Source organism: Pezoporus occidentalis, unplaced genomic scaffold (genome assembly GCF_034315485.1).
Source record: "Pezoporus occidentalis ecotype Australia unplaced genomic scaffold, CSIRO_AGI_Poc_V1 ctg52, whole genome shotgun sequence".
Taxonomy (NCBI): Eukaryota; Metazoa; Chordata; class Aves; order Psittaciformes; family Psittacidae; genus Pezoporus; species Pezoporus occidentalis.
Genome location: NW_026915858.1, coordinates 1,575,248 through 1,592,987, shown reverse-complemented (window position 1 = coordinate 1,592,987; position 17,740 = coordinate 1,575,248). Strand labels below are relative to the sequence as shown.

General features: G+C 40.8%; 1 protein-coding gene across 3 annotated transcripts in view; it reads right to left on the bottom strand.

The window, feature by feature from the left end:
• The window catches only part of GREM2 (gremlin 2, DAN family BMP antagonist), a 37,633-nt gene extending 23,070 nt beyond the window's left edge, over nucleotides 1–14,563 (bottom strand). Inside the window, exon 1 of one of the 3 annotated variants that reach the window (XM_062637363.1) lies at nucleotides 14,175–14,563. The gene's annotated coding sequence lies outside the window, so the exon portion shown is untranslated. Of the gene's footprint in view, nucleotides 1–12,212; nucleotides 12,236–13,721; nucleotides 14,001–14,174 lie in introns of those variants that run through there. The other 2 variants (XM_062637364.1, XM_062637365.1) reach the window with 2 other exon arrangements.
• Between the last annotated feature and the right edge of the window lie 3,177 nt (nucleotides 14,564–17,740).

Sequence of the window (17,740 nt, the reverse complement as noted above, 5' to 3'; positions counted from 1 at the left end):
CCTAAAAAGCATCTGGGAAATCCCAGTGGCCTCTGAGAGGCTCACCAGCTCTGAACTGTGACATTCTGGTTACTGGCTCCAAGGGCCATTCCCTATGTAAGGGTTTGACAGTAGAGGGGAGGGGGTAAAATGTGTCTAGCTATACTTCAGATCTAATTACATCTTCTTATAGCTCTGAGGATTTTATCACCTTTAGTTCCAGAGTGTAATTTAACCTATGCATTAAACCCTCACAGTAATCCTCCCCAGCCTCCAGCTGCACCTTTTTCCTTATGGAAGGAAAAAATCTCAGCAGATACATCCAAAGATTGGAGCATTAAGAAGCATTTTGCAGCATTTCTTAATCTTTCTTCACTCTTTCCTTCCCAGCACTTCTATGAGTCTCCACTCATGAGAGGCAGCATTTTGGAAACACTAATTTCTTCAGTATTATCTGAATTTTAGTAACTCCTCACCTTGGCACACTGATTTACGTACATAAGCCTAATCCCCAAACTCTCACTATCAGAAGCACAAAGAACGCAGGTGTCTGTCTGCCTTATCTATGGGAATTCCTGATAATGGACATCTAATTTTATTTTCTTCGATAGTCCTTAGGGTGATGCCTCTACTGAATTATTTAAGTCACTCAGTTCCACATTCAAAAGCAGCTACTTCAAAAAATCAGGGCTTGCACTTCCACAGTACTTTGCAGCTCAGTTCACAGAGCACTTCATTTGTTTGGAAGCCACCTAGGCAGGTTACCACAAAACAGTTCACCTTAGCTATTACTCTCCTTCTCCGAAAGGCTTATCAAGTCTAGACTCTGTAACCTTAATTTATCTTCACAGCTTTGCACACTAAGCAAGGACCTTGCAAATTTCTTAGCCTTTGTAATGCTGTGAAGATGCATGTCTAAGCACTCTAAGATACAAGTTTAAGGTGAGTTGTCCAAAAAGAAACAAAAAGTCCATGGCTCCCTGATCCCAAACTGAACTCTAGACATTGTTATTTGTAGAATTCATTTGACCTTCATAATAGGCCAGTCTTCTGCATAGTGAAAATAGGTGGAAGGAAAGAAGGCAAAGGCTACTTTTACCCTCCACATATCTAAGCAGTGCCAGAGGGGCCAGATACATTTAGATTCTTCTTAAGTTACTCAGAGACCATTCTGAAACATCTAGAATAAAAGCAAAATGCTCCTTTCATTAACTTATGCATGTGTCAAGGTTTTATTGCAAGTCATATACATATACACACAAGGTTGGCCTAATAGGCATATTTTAAGTAAAGGGTAAGCTGATATGAGGTGACCTAGGCAGAGTGGCAGTGTCACAGTGGTTCTTGATTTGTGATTTTTGTAGTGGGGCAAAATAACACAATCCTATGAGCAAAAACAGTGAAAGAAAAAATGGCTAAATACTTAGCCTTTCTCTCCCCACACCCATAGTAAGTCCTGGAGAGCAGCCCAATAAACAATAAGCTACAAATGTATAACCCTCCTCTTCGCACACACCAACGACTGCTGTCTTAAGCGCAGATTCAAAAACATGCCAACATATGTCTTTCTCCCTTTTCTCCTGCACATTCCTTCTGCAGACATCTAACTACGGCTTCGTATCAGGGAACCAGTTGCCTGCCACAAGGTGATTTGGAGAGACTGCTGTCTCAACAAAGCACGAAGATGACTAAATAGTGACAGAGTAAATAATCCCTCAAAGATAAGTCAATAGTGAATAAGAAATTTTATCTGTCAAGAGTTAACATTCAATGAATACTTGCAAAGGTTACACAACATCAAATCTACAAGCAGTTAGACATGAATTCCCTTACGTGTGCTCACCAAGGAAGCCTACAGAGGAATAGATCCCGTTTGACTTCTGGATAAAAAGCCTTGACAACAGCAAGTTGTATGTATAAACTCATAGAGAAAGGGATTGTATCCTAAAAGATTGTTAGTTTACAGACAGATATCTTACAGTAAAGATGCACTTTGTAAATATTTCTTAGGAAATATGTTAATTTCCATTAAAAATACTTTTTTAAAAACAGTTATTGAGGAGGATAGTTTGTAATGAGTAAAAAAAAAATAAATCTGTAAGTGGTTAAAAAACCGAAAACATTTGTTGAACATACACACATCACCACCCTCCTCCTGAAGCCATAAATAGTTTAGAATTTGACTTGTAGTTAAAGCTGACAGACCACTGAAAAGCTTAACTCAGTTTTCACTTCTGTCACTATTTGCATTTTTCTTTTTTTCAGTTACATAAAAGCATTAATCTGTTTGGATTTTCCTCTTGAATATACTTTTCAAGTTCTCATATATATTTCTATCATGACATGATATTTGCCCGATAAACTTTGTGAACACATAGCTTATGATGTTATAAACATTCTATTTAATTAAAAAAAATTAAGAATCCTCCTAAAATGTGCAAGCAGCAGTTGTATATTCTGAAATTCAAGCTGTAAGTATACATCCCTTAAATTTTCCTACCTTCTTGAATAAATAGATCCTCTGAGGTTTCTCAGATAAGGTATATTTTGGATTACTTAGGCTATCCAAAGAACTTTTTTGCCACTCTGTGCAATTAGAGCTGAAAGTGCATTTAACTTGCTATAAATAAGGTAACTCTTAAAGAATGAAGTTCAGAAGTGTTAATGTCAACTCTTTAGCGGATATATCTTTGATAGGGTAATTCTGTATCTCAAAGTACCTAGTCTAGTTTAACTCAAATTTGAAATTACTTCTGACCTTTGTAATATACCCAAGCCAGAAAAACTGGTGGAATAATTCCAGAATTAAATTATAAGAGTTTTATCATAAAACCTAAGTATTTACAGAGCTGTTTTGAAAGTTAACATTTAAATATGGTGTTAACTCAGAACTAGCCCCAAAATCATACAAAGTATAACTGAAATGTTTCAACAATCTATGTATGGAATAATTCAGTTCATCATAAACAAATCCTCTCTTGCCAGTCTTACAGTACTTGGGTTTAGGTCTGCTGCTTCAAAAGAGAAAAGTGCACTGGCACTTAGCTGTTGCTATCTCTTTCTTTTACTGCAGTGAAGGATATTTTACAGCTATGGATGACCTTATTTAAACTATAAACAAAAGCTTTGGATGTCCCAGGTTAGAAATGTTAAGTAATGAAGAAAGCAGATCAATACACAATGGGCAGAAATTCCTACTGTATGGAAGGCATGGTTAACTGTGGCTTTTCTTAAATTATAGAAGTATTTTTGCATTGTCTTGAAGTAATATGCTATTCCTCTGTGCAGGAATTAATTTAAACCACTGTATACAGATCTGCATTAGAATCCACATCCTTATGGGCTTTGCAGTAAACCAAAACATCAAATTTTTTTGCATTTACATGTAAGGTCATGGATACCTCTTTTACCTGTTTGCTTACATACACATATATCACACTGTTACAAACAATTTATAATAAAAGCATTTTAGCTTTTAGCAATTTTTTCTTTAAAGTGTTCAAGGACAGTAACAGTTTTTACAGCCTGTAAAGAGACTCATAAGGCTCTGTTCAAACAATGGCATCATTATACAATCATAGAATCACAGAATGGTTTGGGTTGGAAGAGACCTTTAAAGATTATCCAGTCTATGGGCACGGACATCTTTCAACAGATCAGACTGCACAAAGCCCTGCCCAGCCTGGCCTTGAACACTTCCACGAACGGGTTCATACACAGTTTCTCTGGGCAACCTGTTCCAGTGCCTCACTATCCTTGTTAGCCAGTGTAATTGTTCAGAAAATTTAGGATTGCTGGTCTTCAGACTGACTCTTAAATAGCAGCCTTCAATGATCTTCCACACTTAGCAACTCAGCCTGTCTATCTAGACTACTAAAGCCACCCAGTACTAACAGGGTTTTCAAGAAACCATGCAAGGAGTCTGCACCTATGAACATTGTCAGCTAGAGGCCATAGAGTGTTTTGAACACTTGAGCCAACATTTACAGCACAATTTCTGAGCCAGTTTCCACAGATGTCGAGTGTACAATTTCACACATGCGAGATGGCACAAAGAAAGTCCGTAACAGAATTAAGACAGGATGACCCTTTCAGCATGACTTTAGACCTATGCCAAGCTAAACTGACACCACAGGCACAGCTTTAGACAGCATAACAAAGCAGGAATACACACTGGACCATTAATACTTTGTGATGGTTTTGGCTGGGATAAGAATTTTCTTCATAGCAGCTAGTAGGAGGCTATGTTTTCGATTTGTGCTGAAAACAGTGTTGATAATACAGGGGTGTTTAAATTACTGATGAGCAGTGCTCACACAGGGTCACTGTGTGAGCACTGTGTCACCCTTCTCACCCCACTCCACCAGTGAGTGGGCTGGGAGTCACAATAAGCTGGGAGGGGAATAGAGCCGGGACCCAAGGAATCCCATACCACACAACGTCATGCTCAGCATAGAAAGCTAGGGGAAGAAGGAAGAGGGGGGATGTTCTGAGTGATGGTGTTTGTCTTCCCAAATAACCAGTAAGTGTGATGGAGCCCTGCTGTCCTGGGATGGCTGACCACCTGCCTGCTGATGAGAAATGCTGAATGAATTCCTTGTTTTGCTTTCCTTGCATGTGGGGCTTTTGCTTTATCTATTAAACTGCCTTTATCTCAACCCACAAGTTTTGTCACTTTTATTCTTCTGATTCTCCCCATCTCCCACCCTAGGGGGAGTGAGCAAGTGGTTGGGTGGTGATTAGCTCCTGGCTGGGGTTAAACTACAACACACTTTAAAGAGACTACTAGATTCTACCACCACAAAGAAATTGGTCATGTGAAGAAAGCAAAGCCACCACAGAAGCTTTAGGAAAGGTTTACAATTAGCAAGAAGAGAGTACTTACTTAAAAGCAAAACTGAAGCATGACTCTCACCCAAAAAATTCCACCAGCATTGCTATCTGACTAACTGCTATATATGTTAGCTCTTCATATCATACAGCTGGAAGATCAAAAGTTACAGTGCATTTGATGTCCAAATTAAGGCACTGGCCTTAGTCACAGTAAAATAAGCAAGTTTTCAAATGTTTTTAAAGGAAAAATAAGTATCGGGGTGGGGGAGAGGAATCGAATTTGGAGCAGTTAAATTACAGTTCACTTTTACTGAGAAACTAAGCTTCTCCTTCATTTATATAAATCTAACCACGCATATTCTAATTGGACAATAAAAAAACCACAACCAATTTTGCATTGTCCTGTAAACAGTAAAGATAAATCTAAACCCATGATAAAGAAAATGTATTTCTATATACTCAAAAAACACATGTAAATTTCGGGCTGGGAGTAGGGGAACAAGCACAGCATTGCCATCTCATGCTCACTGTATTTTACACGTTCAGAGAAAGTAACAGCTTAAGTCAATCACGTTTGACTGCTATCCAGTTATTTATACGACTAAATGAAGCTGGCGTCCAAGTGGGGAGATGAACTGGCAACTTGCCGCAGTCTTGAATTACAATTTGTATATAATGGAGCAAACTGCAAGCACTCTTAATTGTAGCCTATCTATGTGGATGAAGCTAAGCAGAAGAGTTCAAATAGGCAATATTCTCCTTTAATTAATGATAAATCAAGATGGAGATTTCTTCAGACTGCAGGCCAAGTTGCCCAGGACAGATCTGCAGAAGAACTCGCCCTCCCTCATTACCTGAAGTTTGGGCCAACAGTGGAGTTAGATACACAATAGTCTTCCCTGAGACAGAAAACCCTTGGTACGGTCTTCTCACCCCTGCATTTGCAGTTCCACTGTCTGAACAGACCACCTAAAACCAAAGCAAAACTTCCCCAGGTTGCTGTCAGTCTCAGAGACTCCACAACACGCTGAACTGTACTTAGTCCACAGATACAATAGAGAGGCATGGGCCACAATGAAATAATAACTCAGCCTGGGAAAAGTCATTTCCAGTGATTCTATAGACCTTTAAAGATCATTTTGGGTGGGAGAAGAATGCAGGAGAAATGAGATTATTCCTCCTCAGAAAGGTCATTTCTACTGACTCCATGACCTTTAAAGATTATATTGGGTGGGAGAGGAATGCAGAAGTGAGATTACTCCTTCTCAGCACAAGTGTGTTGAATGGGATGAGACAGATTTCTTCAGACTTGAATATTTCAGAGCAGATTACTAACTCAAATTCCCATCTGGAGATGAGGGGAATCAGGAGAAGAAATCAGTATTTGGGGGTGACTTCATGAATAGGATAAAAATTCATAAATTTCATACAAAGCATGATCCTTGGGTTTTGGTCTCTTTTCTAAGTAATTCAAAGCTGAGAGCAGCTTAGAAATTAACTCATTTCCCTAACCACCTATTTATCAAATAATTGTATCACCATATGCAGCATGAACAGCTCACAGGAGTAGCTTCCGTAACTGTTATGACTCCATCCTGAAGCTCCTACTAATTACCAGCACATGCAGGAATAGTCCGCTGGCCTCTTCTGGTCTTCAGAAGTACACAGTGAGTAGCTGACCACTGTTGTAAGATATCTGACGTTCTGGAGCGAATGAAAAAACTTACAATAGTCACTTGTGTGTATCACTGTGATTGTGCATTCCCCTCTACTCCTGATACTCAAAAAAAAAAAAACAACAAACACCCCAAAAACAACCAAAAAACCTGCATGCATTTCATAGCAAAATTACTTCATTCTATTTTACTGATTTGTAAGCAGGATTTGTGTCCATGTAAAAATGACCTCTTAACATGTACTTAGGAATAGAAAGTCATTCCTGTAGCCTTTTCTTTCTCCAGAATTCACTCTCTAACTGAAACACTGGCCAAGGAACAAATAAACAAACATTAGTAAATACGAGACTGAACTGCCATTGCTTCTCAACAGTAGAGCCTGCCAATGCCAGATATGGATCCAAAGATGCTGCTGGTTTCGCCTCTTTCAGAATAACTTTTCCAAGGAGCTACACCCTTGCCTAGCTTGCTCAGATTCTGAAAAACACTGTTTATGACTGTGGCTGTAATAGTTGACCTAACCAGAAGTGCCAGGACTCAAACCACAGACTTGGGACAGCAATGGCGTCCATAAGCTACAGACTCCTTATTTTGAGAGTCTATGGTATGAGAGTCCCAGTCCTAAACCACATAAAATGGCTACGCCAGAATAATAGTTCAGATTCTGAAAATCACATCCATATTGTTCAGTCTTTCAATGCCTGGCATAGTTTTAAGTGGGCAACAAATCTGTTTGTTGGATAAAGTCCGGACTGCTAAATAAATAATGATAAATTTCCTAATACTATCGGGCAGCACGTTTCTGCACGTACAACATGTGTTTATCAGTTTCCCACTGAGTTAGAGCTGACTTTCAAATTTCCTTTAATCTTATTATAGTAAACATAGTACAGCTCTCTGGCAAACAAGAGTAACATTCCTCCTGTAATATCATATCCTTCTTTTAAAGAAACCTTAGAGATGTCCAGAAAAGAACTAGGCTCAACTTGGAATGACACAATAAACTTGTTTCCAAAGAAACTTGAGTTTTATAAAATACTAGTTTTTATACCAAAAAAAGAAAGAAAAGAGACTATTTTTACAAGGAGAAGATTGGAAATTTCTGATAGGCACTCGAAATAGCGTTTGCATACATCATACTTTTAAAGTCAGCTAGTGAAATACCAATATAAAAATACTTTTCTAGTTGGAAGCAGTCTACCTGAGCGGAAGGATAAAGCAAGTGGCATTTGGGATGCAGAATTCAGAAAACAGTAGACTGTAGCTTGTGAATAGCAGACTCAGTTTTTTCAATGCTCCTTCAAGAAGAAAGAACATCAAGTGCAGACGATTCAAAAAGAAAAAAAAAAGGCGGATAAAGAAAACCAAGTGGGATTCATTATAGTACAATTTGCATTGAAGGCTTCTCTCCATTTGGGAGGAATTTATGGCAGCGAAAGGTGGGATGTGTCTTACAGTTAAAAAAAAATAAATAATAACCTACATTGTGCTGTTGAATAACCTTGTATAAGTGACTGAAGGGACTTTGGAAACCTGAAATCAAGACAGTTTCAATGACAGAAATTAGGTGCTTTGTTTGCCTTGCTTCAGGGTTCCTATAAAGAAAAAGGGTCATTATGTATCACAAAAAGAGCAAACAAAAGTGCTATTTTCACATCTTTCTGTGATCTCTTAATAAGCCAATAAATTTTCCTAATTATAATTTTCTGTGATATTTGAATCTGCACTTCAGATATGCTCAAGAAGTCAGAAATTCTGGGCTATGACTTTACTTAAGGCTCAGCTTCAGTAAGGAATGGACATATTAAAGAGACAGGTCAACAATCTTTCCCTGCCTACACAGAATCCAAGGTGCTTACAATTTGTTTCAAAGCATTCACTCTCAGGAACACCTCAGCAAAAGCCATTCTCAATGAAGGATCAGGCAAAATTTCCATGGGCTTCATTAATGAACAATACAGACCAAAGTCAGCAAATATGCTTAGTATAAAGCCATTGTGTGTTGTTATCTGACAGGTGTAAGCCAGAGACCAAATTAAAATGAAATACAATTGATAGCCATCTCACTTTTTTATAGGAGACTTTACTGGATATATCCATTAAGTCATGCAACATGTTCACGCAGTCCCTTGTCTTCTTTACCTGTCAGCCTCTTCTTGTTCTCCACAAAGGACACTGAGCTCCAAACTATGTTGATGGAACAGGAACTGACAAATGATAGATGGATCATAACAAAAACCATGCATAGAGCACGGACATCTGACATCTGAGAGCTGGGATGTTTTCATCTTGGATAGAAGCTCTGACCCACTATTTATACCCCTATCCCAAGTTCTCCCACATCTTTTTAAATGACAACTTTCCAGATGTTATCAGGATGGAGACTGGCCAGATTTATGGTCAGGATCCCACGTAGCTCTAAGCCAAACTAGTGTTTTGGCCTCACTGGAAATGCAATTAGATTTGAGATTTGCATCAGAAAAAAAAACCTGCAGTATCTTGCCAGAAATGGTCATGAAGAATTTTTACAGGGCTGTTTTTTTTTTTTGTTTTTTTTTTGTTACCACTACTGTAGAACACCAGGCTATTTAGTATTATGATAATAGCACTTAAAGCAGAGTAATAGGATAGACTAGACATGGCTGGAAACCACAACAAAACTGCACGGAAATGAGGGAGGACAGCTAGTTCACTAGTAGCACCAGCTCAATACAGTTTTCTAACGCTAGCAAGTGTTTGCACAAGACAAGGTCAACAACGCGTTCTCCATGAGCTGTACAAATGCTGCTTCCAAGTTTTAAGAGAAGTTAAAAATTCAGGAAATTTTTAAGATTTATTGCTGTTAAATCCACAGTCTGATGTTTTATTTGTTCGCTGCCCATCACACTCAATAAAAACTGGTTCCAAAATGAAATTTGGAGGGTAAATAATATTTTTCCTTTCACGGTGTACTTTACTTCTCCCACTTCCTTAACACAAAATAGTCAGAAGTCAAGTGTTTATGAGACTTTTCTATTTTGAAAGTATCACAGTTTTCATTTCTTCTTAGTTTCTTTTCAAATTACGGTTTCTTAAAATACTCATTTCCCAAACAATAATGACTGTAAAACTGGCTGGAATGAGAGATGAACTTACCTTTTTCATTCTATAAAGAAACTTGAAGTAAAGACAGTAGCATGCAACATACAGTTAAAGTATAATTCTAAATGGCAGTGTAGCCTCTGAGAAAAACTGACCTTAGCAAATCCCCTTTAGTTTTATGACTAATCTAAAATATGCTGCTATAACTCTCACAGATACTATGTAGACAGGAACAAAGAAAAAAAAATATACAGAATCTCATAGATAAGGAGATTTCTTCTGGTTATACCCAGAAGAAAAAGATGAATGTGAAAAGTAGATGCTGTAAAATGACTTTTTTGACAAGGACAGGTTACAACTGAAGTTGCCATGATTGTATCACACCAGATATTGCAAGACAGATTGCCCTGTTTTAATGTCCTGGAGCAAGAGATTTTTATGATCTGTTTCTCCTTCTGAAACAGGCTTCAAAAACCTGCTTAAAAAATGCGAATAAACGGCTTAATGCACTGAGAGCAAGAAATACCATGGTTTCAAGTGACATGTCAATAGTGTACACAATTCAAATTAAAATCTATACTTCAACTCAGAACAGCTATGCATTGGAATAGGGTTTGCAGTAGACAACCTCTAGCAATAGAAATACAATCATCTGAGAAGGAAAAGCCCTCCTGTTTTTCAGTTCCTGTTCTGAATAGCACAACATTTTCTGTGATCTAAAAGCAGCCTTGGAGCAGTCACCGTGAACCAGGAGGATCTTTTATCGTTCATGCTATACACATGCAACCCTATGATTTCTATCATGATCTCATGAAAATGTGTGCAAAAATGAAGAGTTGGTAAGAAGCCCAATTTCTGCAGCAATGACCATCTTCTGTTGCCAAATAAAAAGGATCTGATCCCTAATTGCTCCAATACTACATTTTCAAGTTAGAAATGCTTTCATACAAAAGATAATAATTTGTAATTAACAGAATCTTCCTTTTCTATTTAAAATAATTTTCCCAAAAGCAGCAAACTAAAGTAAAACATACGACTGTAAAGAGACAGCCAAATCACCAAATAACACAAAATGGCAAAGTCTTCTGCTTTACAGTGAAAAGTGCAGAAAAGAAGTATTTTAACGTGTTTTAATCAAAAGCTTCAGGTTTTACATGGATGTTTCTAAATATCTCCATGGGCATCGCACTTCCCCACCTTCCTGGGGCAAATGGGCTCAAGAGCGAGAGCATGTTTCCCATCATGTGCTGGGACCCCAGAACTGCCACCACAGATGGCACCTTCTCCAAAGCAGTAATTCTGGTGCCTTGTGGGAAGTGCAGTCGACCACAATGCTACACCCAGGAAACATGGTGCAGCATTTCTAAGTGACAGTTTTTAAGTTCCAAGTTAACATTTCTCATCAGTTCCATAAGCCATGAGGAACATAAACACGGCCTTCTGAACCTTTATATACAGGAGGGCTACAGCCAGCGGCAGGCAAACAACCATGAAGAAGCACCAGTTATCCTTTCCTAAGCACAACTGCTGTGTGCATGGTCATCAGTCAAGCACAAGGCTGCCTCATCCCAAGTTCCCATGCAACAAGTAGTCCACTATCACATGCCAGACTATTAAAAACAAAAGCCATTTTCATTTAGATCTGAAGAGATCTCAGGCCCTACACAAGTAGGGCTGCCACAGTTTTTTGCAGGGTTGCGGTCTCCAGCTGAGCCAGGAGTTTTTTGGTAACACATGTCTAGGCAATGGTGCAAGAAGCAGGGATTAGCCCACACCCTTGGGAAAGACAGTACCAGTTCCAAATGGCATGGTGGTGCACTGGTACTAGTCTGCTGCAGATGGACCAGGTCTGTGTTAGCGCAGTCCAACAGGAACAGACATACAGCGCAAAACATTTAAGCATGGAAGACACTATCTGTGTTTTACAGGGTTTTAGTTCAGGCTAGTTCTGGTCTGGTCCCACAGACTGAATTTCCAGCAATGACTCAAGCACATCTTCTAGTTTAGATTCATCCTAAAGGAATCCAGCTGGCCCACCATGAGGTATATGAAGATGGACAGTAAGTGGGAACAACTGGAGGACTGGCGTCAAAAGTACACTCCTGACACGAACCACAACACTAATATAAATGCACAACCACACCCATAAGCGTCAGCAAGAGCAAAGTGAAAGACCTTTTCGTGCTGCTCTTGAAAAGACTCTTCGGATGTCTCTAAATCTGCATAGTGCCTTGAACTGCTCATCGAAACCATTCTAACGCAAGAATCAGAAACTGGTAAATGCCAATTTACCCGTTCCAAAATAGAATTTATCAGTTTCTGATGTTTAAGTTCAAATTATTTCAATGTGAATTTAGTAGTAGTGTATAGAACTATGAAACTGAGAAGCTGGAATTTACCAGTTACCAAATTTATCAAGCAAAACTACAGCAGGAATAAACTACTTATTACAAAAGAGAGGATCTGGATATACACGATTTACACTTCTCACAAGCATTGACAAATGGTGACTGAAACCAAGCATTTTCCAATATATCAATATAGTTTAGGTGGCAATTCAGTTATTAGTTTTTTAACCATAGCTACTGCCATGGAAAAAAAAAAAACAAAATCTGCAGAGTTTAATTCTTCAACTTCTCATACCTTTGCTCTATTCCACACTGAAAGTTATGTTTCACGACAGCACAATCTATTTGAAAGACAAACAGAAAGCAAACAGGTTAGCTAACCCAATCAGCTCAAAATCTAGAGTTAATGGCATTTATTTTTGTGGCACCCTTTTAGAGGTCTCACTGATGCTTTTCACTGTCACATCTTTCACTTACTTATCATGCTGCAATGGAAGGCTGAGCAAATCTCGCTGCTACCAGATGCACTTCCTCCCCATGCAAAAGAGCTCTGCATGAACAGCTGGCTGCAAGAGAGGCAAGAAGGCAAAATTCTACCTGCTATGTTTCTCATGCATCCTACAGCAGTGATTTAGGAAATCAGGCCGCCTTCTTTAGCTGCAGGGTAATTACAGACAAATGTTTAGAGTTTAGGACTTCACTGCGCATCTGGGATGATGGCAGTTCATGAGGACCACGCAACAAAAGTAAGAGAGAGGGGTCCCTTGCTCGGAGCCTGAATACCAAGACAGAACCCTCAGTCCTGGCTCTCAGTAATAAGCAGATTGTTGTTCCTTACTTCAGTTATTTTCTCAGGGCATTTCTTTAAAATCCTGGGGTATTATTTTTCTTTACCTTTTGGAAAGAAATGAGGGAAGGCCAGCCTAAGAACTAAGCATCAAGTTTAGCAAGTGAAACATCTGCATCCAGATATATCAGGTATTCTAAGCAAATATTTCAGGCGGTGTGTACTTTTGGAGTTCAAGCAACAAACTAATCCCCCAAGGGAATACAGTATCTGTTTCGTATTGGCACCTGTGGGAAGACAAGACTGACGTGATGTTGATTTCTCCTTGGTTTAAGCAAGAAACAGCCTTGAAGTGGCCTGATAAGCAGCTTGCTAACTGGGACTCTGCACAGACATTGCTTGCACCTGCTGCTTCGTGAATCTTGGGGGAACTTAACCTGAGACATTTCCTTCGGGAATCTCAGTCACGGTCATTTGTCAGGCTGAAGTTCACCTGACTGCTCACTGAGCTTTCATTCTGTTTATTTCTCCTCTTTCGGAGAAATAGGAGGTTTAACTTGGTATGAGCTGCTAATTTTGCCCTCAAAACTCCACCAAAAGTTATATAACCACTTTCACAATAGCATGCTAAAAATAAGAGTTGTTCAGTCAAATGCCACTGCAATTTTTTATAAGACCTGCGACTCCAATTCTGCAAGACCTGTGAGAGTGCAAACATTTCCTTAGCTTCAGCAGTCAAGCAGGAGCCCCTTGTGAGGCAGACATGGGTTTGTATTATTATAATCCTCATTTGCAAGGGGAAAAAAAACCCACATCAAAACAACACAGTGCATCTATACACAATATAGATATTTCCAAATCATGACTTAAAGTAACGCTATTCGCTTTTGGAGCTGATCCCTTGCGGGGTTTCATAATCGCAAACCATCATTAACCCAAAGCAAAGAAAGAAAGGTACAAAGGGGCACAGGTTTCAAGCACGACGTGATTTTTCACCCGTTTTATTTTCCTCTTTACTTGGGAGGCAGCGCGGAGGCGCGACGCTTCAGACCCAGAGGGACTTGGCCATTCAGGTAACTTCGAGAGCGCTCAGGGCAGCGCACTGACACGCAGTCGCCGCTGCAGCTGGCGCTCGTTAATTCAGCTACGCGCCCCTGCGGCGACCCCACGGGCGGCAGCGCGGGCGCGGAAGGCGCTGTGCCCAGTGGAGACGTCCGGAGGCCACAGCCCGCCCTGGGCCCGCGGAGCTCCCGCGGGGCCAGGCAGGCGCGACGGGCGAGGATCCGCTGGGCGGCCCCGCGCTGTCAGTCGCCACCGCGCCCGCGGGCCCTGCGCGCCACCCCGCACCGCTGCCTCGCTGAGGGGCCGTAGTGTAAGAGGGCAGGGAAGGAGAAGGAGGAGGGGAGCAAGGCGGCCGCCGGAGAAGCGGGGCCGGAGCAGGCGGCCGAGCGCCCCCCGGCCGCCCCATACCTGCACAGAGGCGGGGAAGGGTCTGCAGCGCGCGCCGTCCTGCCAGCTATAGATCCCAAGGGGTGATGAAGCGGGGTGGCGGTCGTCGTCCTCTCGTGCTGCCGCGGGTGCCGCTTGTGCCGGTGGCGGTGGTGCGAAGCCCTCGCTGGCTGCAGATGCCCATAGGCGCGCAGTGGCGGAGAGCGGTGCGTGGCGAGAGCGCGGCGGCTTCGCCGGGTCCCGGCGGTGGAAGGGAGCTCGGCACTGGCTCCGCTCAGCCGCTGCCCGGGGAGAGGATCAAGCCCCAGCTTTCGATTGGCTCCGGTGGCCAAACAGCTCACACCAGCTTGCCCGCCCGCTGCCCGCCTCCCCTCCGCCGCCCCACACGCTCCGCTCCCCCGCGGCTCCGCTCCTCCCTGCCAGTCTCCAGCAACCTGGTGGGCAGACCTAACCCCCTTTGGTTCCCCCCCCACCCCTTCCCGAAGACGATGTCCAATCCCCAGCCTTGTGTTTATGCAGGGACATTCTCGCCCTGGATCTGACAAAACACCCTCCTTCCCTTCGCATCTTCCTCCTTTGGCTTGAAGGACCTGCAACTTTAAGTGTTCATGACATTTTGTGTCATGCTCAATATTCGGAAACGTTTGTTCTCTGAATATTTTTTAAAATATCCTTAGCTAGTAAAATTGAAAGCATGCAGTGCTTGATCACCTAAGGGCTAAATGTGAGGTAGGACAAAACATTCTTGGCCTGAGTTGAGTTTGCCTTTCTTACACTGTTTGGGTTCCCAGCCCTGTCTTGGTTAACTACACATCAAATCATGGCATGCACAGAAAATAAAATCAGGATGCTAAGCCTTCCCTTCCTGACTCTAGGGTTATTCCATAACTGCAGCTGTGATTGGCATTCCTTGGTGCATCTTTGATGTTGGTATACTTTTTGCTCAGGATGACTTCAGTGGCCTGTGGAGAAGGATTCTGCTTCCTGCAGACATGCTGTAGTCTTAAGTCAAATCTTAGACCTGTCTTCTGGGCAAAAGGGCAATCCTTTGGTTTCAGTATGACCCTCTGTTTAAACAAGAATACAGTTGAACCAGATAAATAGGCCCTTTGGGTTTTCTCAGCTCAGGAAGATGTTGTAATGATTCCAGTAAACACGTTGGCAAAAATGTGTATTAAAATTAGGGAGAACAAAATGATCAGTTATAACAGATGCACTCTTAATTAATGCAGTGACCTGCATTTAACTGATGCTGTTACTGATGTGTTGAGCAGTGTGTTGGTACATCCCTTAAAAGTCAACATTTACCCAAATTTGGCAGACTGTAGCTGTTGAAACAGAAAGAAGTTGCAGAGATACCCTTGCATGACAGCAGCATGTACTTTTTTAAATGACAACCTCCATCACATTTTAAATTGATTCTGTATTTAATTAAATTTCTTACCCCAAATTGTATTCTATTTTTCACACTCTGGAAAGCATGCATACTTCTGTCTCTTTGGGGGATACAGAACTAGTTAAAAAAGGGGGGGGGGGGGGGGGGGTAGGGGGGGTGTTCTTGGTGTTTTGGTTTTTGTGTGTGTGTGTGTTTTGTTGTTGTTGTTCTTGTTTGGGCAAAAATCAGAAAAATAGAAATATAAATACTGAGAAACATATAAAACCAGACATACTTAGAAATATCCATACTTGGAGTATAATCCATCCCTCATTTTAAAAGCTCTATTAGCAAAAACATCCCTCAGTGACTTCAGGGGAGCTACATCTCTGGAACACAAAAGTAACCAAAGAAATCCTGTTTCTTTTTAATTATATATTTTTCTTTCACATATTGCCTGTTTAGTTTTCCCTGGGAGAAATGAAATTACTAATTTAGAGGTCAAGCTACATTTCTAGCTGTGGCCCAATAAGCTCAGTGGCCACTGCATCTTCATCACCCCCAACACCTCGACAGCAGGTGTATTATTTCTTCCTGCACACTCCAAACCAGATGACTGGCTGATTATCTTTCAGGATTTCCTAAGTCAGAAGGTGGTGCTTTCCTTCACCCTGACTTTTTCCTTGGACGAATGCTTTCTCTTGAATCGTATTCCACTTTCAAGCCCTTTTTCAGGCTCCCATTTTTGTCCCCAGGCAGACAGATAGCTGTGTTGAAGGAAGGGGTCTGGCCCTCCAGCTGTGCAGTTGTTGAAGCAAACACCATGGCAGGCTGTTCCCATAGGCTTTCTTCCAGCCACTGGTTTTCAACCACATTACCTTGTTATCTCTACACGAGTTTGATATCCTGCTTTGTGTTATTTCAGAGGAAAACTCTGAAGTCTCTACAGAAGTTTTCCTGTAATAAATTCTTTGTGTTCCTCCTTATAACACAAGAACTCTCTGGTACAGATGACTTGGGACTTTACAAGATTTTGTACTTCCAGAGTTGCTGCTTCCCATTAGCCATTCTCAACACTGTTTCCTTCTGCGTTAGTTTGGATTCCTTTACAGCACTGATAAGTTCCCCTCTAGTCTTGTTCAATTTAATAGCTTTTAACCTGTCTGTTTTATTTATGTCTGCTTAAGTGCTTATTTAATCTTTTCCCTTATAACTATAATGACCTTCCACAGGTTGCTATAATCCTAGAAGGTATGTGGGGAATTTAAAGATTTAAAAGTCGTTTGACTTCATAAATAATTTTTATTTTCTCATTACACACCTTGTTTTAAAACAGGAATGTTACATTTTCTTTTTGATCAATGTTTTTTTCATGCATATTGTTTTCACATATCTAGTAGTAAGGATAACAGACATTTTGGATTCAAAACAACTTTATATATATATATATATATATATATATATACACAATTTGGTTCATGAGAACAGCAAAGGATGTTGATCTGACATAGAAAATACATAGCATTCTTTGCTCTGGTCTACAACCAGAATTTTATTCCATTAACAATACTTCAGTTAGGTGTTCAGGTTTTGTTTACATTTTTAAAACTGAAATAGTTATATGCTACAGATAGCAGTTACCCAGCAATGTCAGTGTAAAGCATGTTCATATTGATATTACTGCCTCTTTCCTCCAGCGTGAGTGCCTGACTTCTATTGTGTGCTCTACTTACACAGACTAACCTTTTAACATCCCTTGGCAATTACAGAGCCATTAATTCAGCAAGCTGTTGAAGCATATACCTACTTTTAATCTACAGATTTCACAATACATTCTACTGATGTGGCCACACTTCAGGAATGACTGTAATCCATGCCTTTTGTCTCACACTGAGACAAAACACAAACAACTGGTGCCCATCTCCTTCACAGCAAGGACCACATCTTTGTCACCGCTGTTACAGAAAATCTGTTCTGCTTTGGAGCCCTGAATGCAGAGCTTGTCTTGATCTGTGAACACATCTGGCAGGAGTGCCTGGAGTGCGTGAAGGGCTGCAGCACAGCCCCAGAGCCAAAGGAGGCCTGAGAGATGGAGCAGCCCATCATATACCCCAGTCTCATTCTTGTCCCAAGACATGATCCACAGAGGATGGAAAAGAAGAAACCTGAGAGATCTGGTGATTCCATTATACAATTTTTCCCTGATTGTGAA